This window comes from Emydura macquarii, unplaced genomic scaffold (genome assembly GCF_026122565.2).
Source record: "Emydura macquarii macquarii isolate MOO-44397 ecotype Brisbane River unplaced genomic scaffold, CSIRO-AGI_Emac_v2 contig_2676, whole genome shotgun sequence".
Classification (NCBI taxonomy): domain Eukaryota; kingdom Metazoa; phylum Chordata; order Testudines; family Chelidae; genus Emydura; species Emydura macquarii.
Genome location: NW_027132813.1, coordinates 27315657 through 27328706, shown reverse-complemented (window position 1 = coordinate 27328706; position 13050 = coordinate 27315657). Strand labels below are relative to the sequence as shown.

At 40.8% G+C, this 13050-nt stretch overlaps 1 protein-coding gene across 3 annotated transcripts in view; it reads right to left on the bottom strand.

Moving 5' to 3' along the window:
- TTC7A (tetratricopeptide repeat domain 7A) overlaps window positions 1–13050 on the bottom strand; it is a 240412-nt gene that overhangs the window by 83959 nt on the left and 143403 nt on the right. The window lies entirely within an intron of this gene.

Sequence of the window (13050 nt, the reverse complement as noted above, 5' to 3'; positions counted from 1 at the left end):
AAGTTCCCTTATTTAGTATGAGGATTTCCCATCACTTTGGTCCCATATAGATTGTAACAATATTGCTTGTTTTCTCACTTGGCTTTATGTCACTGAGTTGTAAAATTCAGATGTGGAGTTTTGGGCCAGACCTATCTCTAGTCACGGCCATGTCTCAAGCTCAACACTGAACTGTTTAATGTATGTATTCTTTGAAACTCCTTTTAAAGCTATGCTGAGGACTAGGTCACTATGCAAAGGTATGTCTTGCTCACATGGGCAGGGTAACACTGCTCAACAGATGTAGGGTTGGGAAAGAATTTTCCCATAGGTCAGAGTGAGGCAGGGATGCTGCAAGGGTTTCCATGTTCCCCTGCAGCATGGAGTGTGGTTCCCTTGCTGGGATCACTTGGGCATATCTCACTTAATAAATTCCCTGCCATTACAGGGACCTTTGGCATTGGTGGCACCTTGGTTTCTTCTGTTTTCTGCCTTAGCTTTCTGAGTACTGAAATGTTTTGGTCTCACTTAGTCTTTGGCCTTAAGAGAGGGGTATCTAAGTGAAACGTAATGGCCTGTGATATATAGAAGGTCAGACTAGATAATTTGATGGTCCCTTCTGACCTTAAACTCCACGAAACATCATACTATAAATACTTTTACATTAGCTTTGATAGTAAACGCCCATTTCTGTCCAAGCAGAAGATCACTACTGTCTCATAACTTAGCAGTCATCTTACCAGTTGCAGCCAGAGTCATGTTCCACCTTGAAATCGTATAAGAAAAATCCATCTCTATAATTTGCCCAAGTGTGCACACAACTCCTCCTTTGCCCTTCGGCTTGCATTAATTTCTTTCTTTGCTTATCATTTCAGGGTTCACAAGATATTCATTTAGTAAACCTGAAAAGCCTCTTTCATCTTCACTCTTTTTGGCAAAGCATGAAAAGCAAAGCAGTGGCAGTTCCAAGTCCAACCAACCTTAATGCTACTTTTCCTTTTAACTGTAACTGGTTCCTCAGGCAAGAGAGCAAATATTAGTCACCAGTGCTTTTACTAGTAACTTTTCCCTGGGGATGAAGGCTTTACAAGAGTTATCATCTAACTTGTTAATCCTCTGTACTAGTATCTTATTCCCAACAGACGACTGGATCTGATCCAGATTCCGATCACCTGTCTATCCCTCTCTGAGTATTCAGCACTAATTTGATCAGAGTTTATCTACATTTTTACTCAATGACTCCTAAATTTCCATATGTCAGTACTGACCACTAAGTGCTGGTAAGTACAGTACTCCTGAACGTCAATATATTTTCATTCCCACAGAACTAATGTAACTGATGTGGTAATAATCCCTAGTAGCAGTCAGTTTCCTTTTCTCCAGCTATAAAGCAGGTAATATAAACAATGCAAAGCAACTATTATTTTCAGGTAAAATAAGTTTGTTAATGAAGCACACCTTCTCCATCAAGGCTCATATGGAGCTGTAAATCATAATAAAAAAAGTAAAAATGGAATTAAAACATTTCAAAATTCACACAGAGAAAAATCACTTAAGGAGTTTCATTATGAAAAGAAGAGGGAAACATATGGGGTTGGAGGGTGCTAACTGTATAGCAAAGAGTGGCCATAATAAAAATACGTATCTGTAATAAAATAATTGAGGTGCTCATTAAAGTGGGGAGAGATGAGCTGGGATGACTATGCAGGGGAAAGAATTCCACACACCAAGTTAAGATGTGATCTCGAATGACCTCAGTGGTAGCAATGGGACACCTAAAACGCAGGTGGTGTCAGAATACACATCGCTGACCCAATGAGGCTCAAGGAAGAAGTCTTGAATGTAATCAGGTCCTATGCCGTTCTGTTTTTAAAACCAAACAATGCCAACATAAAATCAAAACTGCCACTTTGCCCACAGCCAGTTTAAATAACACAGGGCGGACATAGTATGATCATGATTGCTCAAACCAGTTATTAAACCATGCTGTGGCATTCTAAGCAAGTTGGAGTTGCAGAGCTGTCCTGCTGTCAACTACGCAAAGAGGTAGTTACAATAATTGAGCCTTATGTTCACAAGAGAATGTGTTGCTGCAGAAGCTCATCATGGAAAAAGAGGCACAGACCACGTTCATGGGAAAAAAAAAAAAACGTTCACACAGATCTTTCTACAGGAAAGGAATGATGAAAGTGACACAAACTCTTAACCTGACTCTCTTCCTCTGAAAGAATCCTTTCAATAAATGGGGATGCAGAGAGCAAAGTCACCTATTATTATTATTCGTTATGATTTAGATTGGGATAGGATTCACATTGTGGTAGATATTTTCCAAAAAGAGAAAGGCCCACAGCAGAGTTTTCCCTTGTCTCAGCAGTGAGAAGAGAGCTCTTATGCATTTTCCTCTCCGTAAGTAAAGCACTGATAATACCTCGCCATAATGGTAGTACTTGTTTTAAAAAGTTTCAATAGGTCACACACCACTTGCTTTAAACAACAAACATGGACAAGGGTTCAGAACTGCATATGGTGAGTCTTATGGGAAACCAGAAAACCATGCACACCCTCTTCACACACTCAGGGAAGCAAACTAATCAGAAGCCATCATCACACATCAAAGACTCAGCTGGTCTCAAAGATTATCACAAACTCCTCACACTAATTAACTGACGGAATTACCAATAGTGAGAGGCAATTTGGATTACTTGCTACCAATCTCAAAGAATTCAGAAGGATGGTTAGTGGAGGACAAGATGCAGCACACATATCCATGCACACCTTTAGCTAGTTTTGTAAATTAGAGTCCAGCAACAAGAAACCCAAAGGCCTTAGGAAACAAGCTCTTCCCTAAATCTCTTTTCAGATGAGTCTCTCTACCCTCAACAACTGAATCTACCATTCTGCCTGGAGAGACAAGGCAGGTGAGATAATATCTGTGATTGGACCAACTTCTGTTGGTGAGACAGAAAAACTTTGGAGTTTACTCAGAGTTCTTCTTCGGGTCTGGAAGACTCAGGGTAGGTCTACACCACAGAATTATTTTGGAACAACTAGGTCATTCAGGAGTGTGAAAAATCCACACCCCTAACAACGTAGTTATGCAGAACCGAGTGTTGGTGTAGACAGTCGGTGGGAAAAGCTTCTCCCATTGACATAGCTACCGCCTCTTGCAGAAGTGGATTAACTATGCCTATGGGAGAACTCTCTCCTGTCGGCGAAGAGCATCTTCATTGAAGTGCTACAGCTGCACCGATGCAACATTTTAAGAGTAGACCTGCCCTCAGAGTGCCCCAGCTAAACACAAAGGTGAAACAGATTATTTAGCATAAGGAGTTAATGCATATTTCAAGGGACCATTCAAGGTGAAGTTGCCTGTTAACACCCCTCCAATCACAGGGAGGAAAAGGAAGGGGGGAAAGCAGCTGGGGGCATGTGTAAGTTCAAAAGCTTGTCTTGCTCAGGACTAGTCCACACTACAAAAGTAAGTCGACTTAAGTTACGCCAACATACAGCCACCGCAATAATTGAATCAGTTTTACATGTCCACACTATGCTCCTTGTGTCAGCAGTGAGCGTCTTCACCAGGAGTGCATACACCGGTTTAACTGCCAGCATGTGGGCATTGTGGGATGGTTTCTGAAAGGCAGCAATAGGCAATATAAGTAACGTAGTGTCTACACTGACTCTGTGTTAATCTAACTACATCGACTTAAGTGCTATGCCTCTCGCGGAGGTGAAATTATTAAGTAGGTGTAGGGGGCAAGTTAGATCGGTGGTGTGACCCGTCCGTACTTAGGGTAGCCACCTGAAAATGCTAAGGTCAGGGCAGGCTGTAAAAGGAGAGATTCTCCCAACATTGGTGGGTGACACTGAAGTCAGACTTCCCAACCAGCCATAAACAGTGCTTCTGATTCCCCACACTGCTTATCAAGAAGCCAAAACAAAAATATACATAGCCCCCTTTACTGCATTCCAGTCTCTGGCTTCCAATCGGCCACTAAGTCCAGTAAAGAAATCAGTTATTTAAAACTCTATGCTCTTTACCAAAAAGGTTTCTCCTGACCCCAAAGGGTCAGCCACAGTATCAGATCAATATAAGTTTGGATCTTACCCAAAATACCACACAGCCAGCCAATCCTTTAGTAACTAAAACTAAAGGCTTATTATAAAAAGAAAGAAAAACTATAAGAGAAATGTTAAAGGATTAAAGCAATCAGATGCAGACAATTGATTTGAATTCCATATATATCAGGTTTCTAGTAGAATTGTGGAGTTTACAGGCTTGTATAGTCTCTCTGGTATACATCCAGTACCTGGATGGGTCTCAGTCCTTTGTTTCACAGCTTCAGTTCATTTCAGTTGTAGATGAGTTGATCCAGAGGTAGGCCGGAGACGAAATATAGATTAAAGACAAAATGGATGTTGTGCAGCTGCCTTTTATGTCCTTTGGCCTTGGCCATGCTGCTTGTGGAAATTTACAGGAATAAAATGGAGTCCAGAGTCACATGAGTAAGTCCTGGTGACTCATGAGGTATATCCCTGGCTTCTCTCCCTGGGCCTCTTATACCTGTGAATTTCTTAATGGGCCATTAAGCAGGCTAGTGCTGCAGCCATCCTGTCTGGGGTGTCGCCCAGACACAGCACAATTTGAAATACAGATATATTAGCCATATCCTTAACTTCCATTTCACATATAACACATGAACATAAACATTATCATCTTACTTAACACATTATAGCCTTTCTAACGGTGCCTGACATGGCATATCTCACATGAATTATTATGATTCTGACGTACTGATGTTAAACAACATAATAAATGCCCCCCCAATCCAGCTAGCGTTACACCCCCAACGCGAGATTGGTGTAGAAGGGAGTAATCAGTGCTCCTGAATGCATCTCAAGGGCCCCCCCTAATCCAGCCAGCATCACAGATGGGAGCTACATTTTAGTGTAGATGCTTATAGAATTAGGTCAATGTACACTGCCTTACACATCAACCTAACTCTGTAGTGTAGACCAGGCCTTAGCAACGGAAGTTGATCCAATAAAAGATATTACCTCATCCACCTTCGTCTCTCTAATATCCTGGGACCGACACGGCTACCAAAACACTGCGTACTCTGCCTAGATACAGTATTCTTCATCAACAGAACTGCACTAGCCACTTGTGGTTGCAGCTCCCCATAAAACCCTCAACTATCTTTAAGCTTTTTGTTAGATGTGCCAGTCTTGCCTTAAGTAAAACATTTGCTATTACAGATGCCAATTTCTCTTCCCTAAAGGATCACTTTTATTAGAAATTGCCAATGTAAAAAATGTAAGACAAGCAGACAGGACTTCTTTATGTATAGAATGAGAATAAGTGTCAAGTTAGCTTAGTTTATCCCCATTGTTTCTGGTATATTAAAGTTACAATATAATTGGAATTTGCTTAAATCATTATACAAGAGAAGGATTTCAGCCTGGGAAAAACAATCAAACAACTTTAAAACTCTGAAAAACTCTGTGTTCTAACTCAGCTCCTCCTTTTACACTCAGCCGTTGGGCTTTGCAAAGCCCTTGGCCATGGCTTGCCCAAATCTAAGGGAACTAGAAATGGAAAGGAACATTCTCATATTTTATTTAAAAAACACCACTGCATGTTTGTTGCTGTTTACCTTGAGAAGACAGCCTTGATAATATAAGTCAATATGAACTAATTGCTAGGGTTGAAAGATGAGATTTTTCAAAGGGGCCTGAGAGAATGAGGCACACCAACCCCATTGCACTGAATGGGAGTGGTGCACCTAACTCTCTTAGAGTAATTTGCAAACCCCAGCGTAAAGGAGCAAGTAGGGCCCTTCTGTCACAGGAGGAGATGAAGAATCTAAAGATTTCCTCCCCCAGCAAAGACACATACATGCACACTCAAACAGAAAACACACAATTTCCCTCCTCTGCGAATGCGCGCATGTGCACACGCACACACATTTTTATGTAAAAAGACTCGTTTAAGTTTGGGTGTGTCCCCAAGAAACACCTCCCTTATCCCAAAATCCCAAAATCTCAGGCCAGCCCTATGCATGGTGGTTTGATAACAGATGGCTGAATAGATACATATGAGATAGAGGGGGGCAACAAAAAATTGTCTCGCAGACCTACCCAAAAAGCCAGCTCTGTTTTCTTTCTGCAGAGGCCAGGCTCACAGATAATCACTTACTTTCTGACCCAACCCTCGAGTAACCAGCCTGAACCTCACTCCCAAAGAGACATGGAAAGTCAAGGAAAATAGCAGCATAGATCCCAGAAGTCACCTACTACAGGACAGACCCAACAAAGAAAACAACAGAACACCACTGGTCATCACCTACAGTCCCCAGCTAAAATCTTTCCAACACATCATTAAAGATCTACAACCTATCCTAGCAGATGATCCATCTCTCGCTCAGGCAGTGGGCGGCAGACCCATCCTGGCTTACAGACAGTCCCCCAACCTGAAGCAAATACTCATCAGCAACCATACATCCTACAAAAAGTCCAATCCAGGAACCTATCCCTGCTCTGCCCACACATTGACTCTAGTGACAGCATCACTGGTCCTAACCACATCAATCACACCATAAGGGGCTCATTCACCTGCACATCCACTAATGTTATATATGCCATCATGTGCCAGCAATGCCCCTCTGCCATGTACATTGGCCAAATGGGACTATCATTATGCAAAAGGATAAATGGACACAAATCAGACATAAAAAATAATAACATCCATAAACCAGTTGGAGAACACTTCAATGTCCCAGGGCACTCTGTCGCTGACCTGAAAGTTGCTGTACTTCTCCAAAAAAACTTCAAAAACAGACTTGAAAGAGAAACTGCTGAATTAGAAATTATCTGCAAACTTGACACATTCAAACTGGGTTTAAACAGGGATTTTGAACGGCTATCTCACTACAAGAAGTAATTTGCTCTGATCACCCATTCTCACCTCCTACTCAATGGTTGTCATTAGGACTCAAGTACCCGGCTTTTATCCACCTACCCCATTGTTATCTATGCCCTTGGATATGTAAATGTTGCCTACTATATATGTTACCTATTTGCTGTATCATTTCTACCAACTGCATCTGAGGAAGTGGGCAGAAGCTCACGAAAGCTTATGCCTGCTGAAATTAAATTTGTTAATCTTTAAAGTGCTACAGAACTCTCGGTTTTTTTATAGATCCCACAGTTGGTGAAAAAAGAAGAGGGCTGATTCTCATTTATCCTTTTGCTCTTTTTATACCACTCTGGCAGTGTGAAGAGGCCTTAATCTGGGTATAAATTAGTTATGTTCAGTTTAAGGTTCCTTTACACTGCCAAAATAGTGTAAAGGGGCCTTAGTGTAAACGTAAATAAGACCTACAGTCTGTTTATATGCTAGATGGTCACATCTTGTTTTGTCTTAGGGTTTCATACGATTAAGTATCATTGAATTGGAGTAAGCTTGCAGCAAATGCCCCCCTAGTTTATTAACTGCCTCCTCAACTTCAGTGTTGAGTCACCTGCAAGAGCCAATTATTTTTTTTATGCTCTTCCGCCACAGCCATTATGCCCTCATTAACCTTCTCTGGGCTTCTGCTAATGCTCTAGTTCTGTCATCAATTAAAAAAAATTGCAAAAGTGGAGCACTGCTTTTAATCTTCTGAATTTTTGTTGACAACATCAACATCAAAGTTGCTGTCTTTTCAAAAAACTCCATCTTCCTTGCAGAGTTTCCTGACATTAAGGGCACATTCGCTAGTTAAATCAGTACAAGTAGCATTGCCTGAAACATTCATTTCAAACTATGGATGTTATCTATCTATACCCATACATGCTTTTTATATGTATATGCATACACACATACATAGGCCTACGTTATACATAAATCATATATGAGAGAGATTGAATTCATGACTAGGGATTAAAGGTTTGATAGGCATGAGTCTGGAATAACTGCAGGTTAGCTTATCTATTGACTGTTGGTAGAATCTTACACTAGCACTTCATCATTTATTCTGCTTGTTTATTTATTTAAATTAATTACAAAAGGAGAAAAACCATCGATTCCAAACTTTAGGTGTTCTTAGCATAATTGTCAAGATGCTATAATATAAATCTAGCGTCTTCCCACAAACATAATCAAATATCTCAACAGACACACAAATACTAGCCCTTTATCATAGTCTCCTCCCAACCGCCTTTCAAAAATGTGGATGAGAAGATCAGCTTTGCTACACGTCCTGAAGATGAATGAATTTGGACTGTTTCAGCTGTGGAGGATGAGTGAATTTGGAATCAAAGGCCCCTCTAGAAGAACTTGCCTTAAATGTAAGCCTTGTCTTAAAACCATAATCTTTTATAGAAAGAGGGATCTAGCTTGAGTGTCTCTGCTAACCACAAGTGCAACAGCATGGCACAGGGTAAGAGGCAGGTTTCTCAGATAGGGAGGTCCCAGGCCATTTAGGGATTTATAGGTCAATACCAACACATTAGACCCTAACTCGATGATGTGAGGCACTCAGCAGAGTATTCCTGGTGAGAAGGAAAAGGAAGCAAAAGTTAGTAGAAAACTATAGACAACTGCAGCAGCCTTCATGAGTAACGACAGGTGACATGATAGAGGAGCAAGCTGTCTCCGACGCAGTTTGAGACCGGGTGGAGTGTTCCTCTCCAACACTGCCTTCTTAGAATGGATTCTTTCTTTCTAACTTTCAGCAAAACTAAGCTTCTACCACTCTCAAAAACTTTAAAGAAACCCAAACTCTCAGACAGGGCTGGCGGTCAGTATGTTTTTCCTTTCCCTCCAATTATGAAAATAATTTTGATTCCCAGGTAATTTGACCCTCTATTACAAATGGAGAGTTCAAGATGATTTTCAGCAAAGCAGAGCCGCTGAAGGTTCGCCTTTCTAGATGTTGCAAGCATCCACCTTTATCATGTGTGTTATACAGTTTGCCTGAAAGTGAGAGTTGATTGGCAACAACACAGCTTTGTATCATGGTGCATGATACATTTCATCATTTCACTTCTGGACAGAACCACCAACAAGGGCAGTGTGTGCAGCTAGAGGCCTCGTGGCAAAATCTGGAAGTCTGAACAAAGGACTTTTCCTTCTTGATTTTGAAGGTAGGCTGCCGAGGGCCTCAGTGAAACCATATCTGGGACAGCAGAACGGTCAACTGCTAAAAATGGTGACTTATCAGTGATCTCCACCAAAAGCATCAACAGGAAACAAAAAGAGATATGCCCACCACTACCACTGCCTTCAGGAAGTCGAAGTTATACAAAACATAGCAAACAAGCAGAGAAGGACCCGGCTGTTACAGAATCTTGATATTTTAAATGTCTGTTGTGGCGGTAAACAAAAGTATTAATGTTTCCACTTGGATTACCAATTTAGGTCTCCATCCTGCAAACATGGATATGGAGTAACTTTACTCACTTGTGTAGTTTAATTGAACTCAGGGGGACTACTCAAGCATAAAGTTATTCAGCTGCATGTATTTTCACAGGACTCAACCTTACTGGCCCTGACTGGTTGAAGGAACTCTGTCTCTTTCCATAGCAAGACACCTGGCAAGCTCATGGCATTCAGCAGGGAATCAGTTAAATGCCCTCCCTTTTACATGAAGCGGCCACTTAAACAGTCAAATCAGTGACATTCTTCATAAGAATTAATCCATCCCTGTATCACATGCAGAGTATTTCTGTTTATATTTAATTACTACAAGTAATATCCTCTCCTCAGTACAGCAGTTTGTGTGTTTCCTTCGCAGTGTCTCTATATGTTTTTAACGAAGGTTCAACTCCTTTTTAAACATCACCTCATGAGTCAGATTTTCAAATGGGCCCCTAAATTTGTTCATGCCTCGAGGAAGAAGGGCACAGAGCTGAAGGATGCAGAGCTCACTTTCACTTCCAGCTGCTATGCACTTGGCCAGCGGCAGAACAACTCCGAAGATGAATGCAATGGCACTCTCTTTAGGCAGCCCTTGGAGGACAGAGTGGTGGGAGGCTGCCATGTGAAGCGTACATCAACACTGAGTACATATCATCATATCAACATCAAAGTCACCTTACATCTGTTAAGAATTTGTCAGAGCTGGGAAGATAAACCAGAATCCTGATCCATGTGGCTGAAATGAAATAAAATACCTACTAATTAACCTTGTGCCAAGATAATGAAGCACATGGTGAACAATAGTGTACTTACAATATGGTTGTATAAATTATGCAACAAGATACAGATCAATAAAAAGCCCCTGTAGGATTAATAAAACTTTTTACCTGACTTGACACATTTATGGAAACTTGTATATTATTCTTACTGCTGCCAGGAGCTCTTAGTGTGAAACACTGCACCACCTTTCAACCATATTAGTAAATTAGAAACACACATGACTTTGCCATATACAAAGAGGAAGCTCAGCTGCAAACACATTTTCCTCTTTAAAATGCATTATGCAGTGTTCTCAAGCTGTCTGAAATATTGGAAGTGACCTCACTTTCTATTTATTTATTTAGGTCATTACTGTATGTCTGCCTTCCAAACTCTCTCAGTCAGAGGGAGGGAGGGACAGATTTTGCACCTCGCCCTTTGACTTGATCCAGCAAAGCACTCAAGCACATACTTATCTTTAAGCATGTAAATCAGTCCCATTGAAGAGAATGAGATTACTTCTATTCTATGGCCTGTATTATACAGGAGGTCAGATTAGATGATCACAATGGTCCCTTCTGGCTGGAATCTATGAAGGAAAAACATGATAGTCTCTTCTGGCCGTTGAACTTTGCAGAGGCCAAAATGTAAAGGAGTGAGACACAAAATTGCCCAAGATTGTCAGCTGAGCTTTAGAATCTTGTAGGCTTATATTTTAAGATGAACCTTCATTTCTTAACCATTACTGATATTGTAACCTCTACTATGGCAGAAGTGACTCCAGCAAGTACAAGATTGCACTGTATAGACAAGCTGCTCATTAGTAACAGAGAACAATCAATATGCTGTCTCTTAACTTGTCAGAAGTGCTTACCATAAAGACAAGGATTGGCGGTAAAAACTAAACAGAGGATGGAGGTGGGGCACGCACCCTTGGTATAATAAGTGGACCTGGGCTTATTTGGTCCAAAATCAGACTGATAGATTAGTTTTCTACAAAGCTCTTTGCATCCATTCCCAGGACTTAGTGATAGCTCTTTTGGACGTGCTAAGAAAAGAATGAATCATATTACAAATCCATAACAGTGCATGTGTAATAAAAAAAAGTCCTCTGGGAAAATATGTATAGTTATTACCTTTTAAACTTTTCAAAATGCCAATATTTGGCCTTTCTTCCTCCCCCACTAATAGCATGAAAACATACCTAAGCAGAAAATTGCAAATACAATTTAAATGTAGAATAGAATAAAAACAGACTCTACTGTGTGTCTGCATTGAAGTAGCACACACCAGATGATGAGATTAGTGTTCCCAGATATACTTACAGGTTCTTCACTCACAAATGACTGGTTTTATTAGAAGAAATAACTGCTGACCTTTTAAGTCCTTTATACCATAATGCTTTATAAACTGCAGTATTTTTGTGCCAAAGTGGACCCCAAACAGGGGGATGAAACAGATACAGTGAATTAAACATTTAGGGCCAGATGCTCAGCTGGCGTGATTCAGCTGAAGGACCTTCACCAACTGAGGATCTGTCCCTCTAGCTTTCAGTCAGAAAAGCTCATGCAGGTCGTCATCACGTCTTTAAAAATTAACAGGCATTAAATAAACACAGAAGTGATGTGCAAGGGTAGGACAGTTGAATCTGTTTGTGCTAGTTGACTCCCTGCTTATCCCTTCAGAGGAACCATTCATTGTCCAAATTCTGTTCTACAAATTTAAAAAGATGTTCTATTTGAAACACTCCTGTGGACTCTGAAAAAAAAAATGAAAAAAGCTCCACATTCTTGCCCATTCCTCCCAAATAATACTGCTACTGAAGAAATAAAACCATAGAATCATAGGGCTGGAAGGGACCTCGAGAGGTCATCTAGTCCAGTCTCCTGCACTCATGGCAGGACTAAGTAATATCTAGCCCATCCCTGACAGGTGTTTGTCTAACCTGCTCTTAAAAATCTCCAATGATGGAGATTCCACAACCTCTCTAGGCAATTTATTCCAGTGATTAACCACCCTGACAGTTATGAAGCTTTTCCTAATGTCCAACCTAAACCTCCCTTGCTGCAATTTAAGCCCATTGCTTCTTGTCCTGTCCTCAGAGGTTAAGAACAACTTTTCTCCCTCCTCCTTGTAATAACCTTTTATGTACTTGAAAGCTGTTATCATGTCCCCTCTCAATCTTCTCTTCTCCAGGTTAAACAAATTCCAGCCTTGCCTCATAGGTCATGTTTTCTAGATCTTCATTTTTGTTGCTCTTCTCTGGACTTTCTCCAATTTGTCCACATCTTTCCTAGAATGTAGCACCCAGAACTGGACACAATACTCCAGTTGAAGCTTATTCAGTGCAGAGTAGAGCAGAAGAATTACTACTTGTGTCTTATTTAAAACACTCCTGCTAATACATCCCAGAATCATGTTCACTTTTTTTGCAACAGCATTACACTGTTGACTCATATTTAGCTTGTGGTCCACTATGACCCCAGATCTCTTTTCGCAGAACTCCTTCCTAGGCAGTCATTTCCCATTTTGTACATGTACAGCTGATTGTTCCTTCCTAAGTGGAGTACTTTGCATCTGTCCTTATTGAATTTCATCCTGTTTACCTCAGACCAATTCTCCAGTTTGTCCAGATCATTCTGAATTATAATCCTATCCTTCAAAGTACTTGCAATCGCTCCCAGCTTCATATCATCCGCAAACTTAATAAGTGTACTCTCTACGCCATTATCTAAATAAAAACAAGAGAAAGATAACAGCAAGCCCTTGCCACTTGCACACTGGGAAGCTTTGTACTTTCCTTTTTGCTTTGTACAGGGAGACCCACTGTGGAAATGCCTCATTTCTAAGAACGCTGATTTTGATTGGCTGAGTAGCCCTGCAGCAGTTCTGCAAAGTGTCTGAGGTCA